We start from the raw sequence: 724 nt of genomic DNA, 5'->3' as shown, positions 1-724 counted from the left end.
GGTCATAAACACTCTTAAGCTAGTGCGCCATGCTCCCAGAGAGGAGCTCACAGGGGCGCCGGTTACCATTGTTGGTGTAACCGCTATCACCTCAATATTATTACACAGTATAAACAATAAAATTACAAGATTTAGAATAAAAGACGGTATTGCTCCCGATATTGAAGCCCCAGGAGTCAGGGCAAACTAACCTAAGCGACACAGACTCACTAGCCTACGCCCTCCCTGTACTTCGGCCTTGTCGACGTCATGTTTTCAAACAGGCCGAAGATCCACGATGTTCCCCCGAGCACCTGCGTGCTATTGGTGCTTAACTCCCACCTGCGGAAGCCAAGTTGTAGGAGCCGGCGGGCAGATGTAGGTGCCCAAGTCCCCCTCCAACTCAGGGTCGCTGTCTCAAACTGTACGCTGGTGGCTGCGGGTCGGAGAGCGACGACGGCACGCCGCACCGGCGGGACATCATATTTCGCCGCCTTCTGCCGGTGACACGTCGGTGTCTAGGTCGTCGCCGACAATTTGCGCATCGATGACATGCGCTACGCCGTCCTTTGACGCTACGATGTCAGGCTTGCGGACTCCCTCTGGCGTCTGGAGGTGTTGCTCGACAGACACTTCGAACCCTCGTTGAGCCAGCGCGCGCGCGCGCGCGTGACGTATTTCACTGCCGCGTCGTGACGCCGCACCCGGGCTCGGCTGGTGAGCCCGCAACCCTGGACGATGTGGT

Source organism: Schistocerca nitens, chromosome 5, assembly GCF_023898315.1.
Source record: "Schistocerca nitens isolate TAMUIC-IGC-003100 chromosome 5, iqSchNite1.1, whole genome shotgun sequence".
NCBI lineage: Eukaryota > Metazoa > Arthropoda > Insecta > Orthoptera > Acrididae > Schistocerca > Schistocerca nitens.
This window is presented reverse-complemented; position numbering follows the sequence as displayed.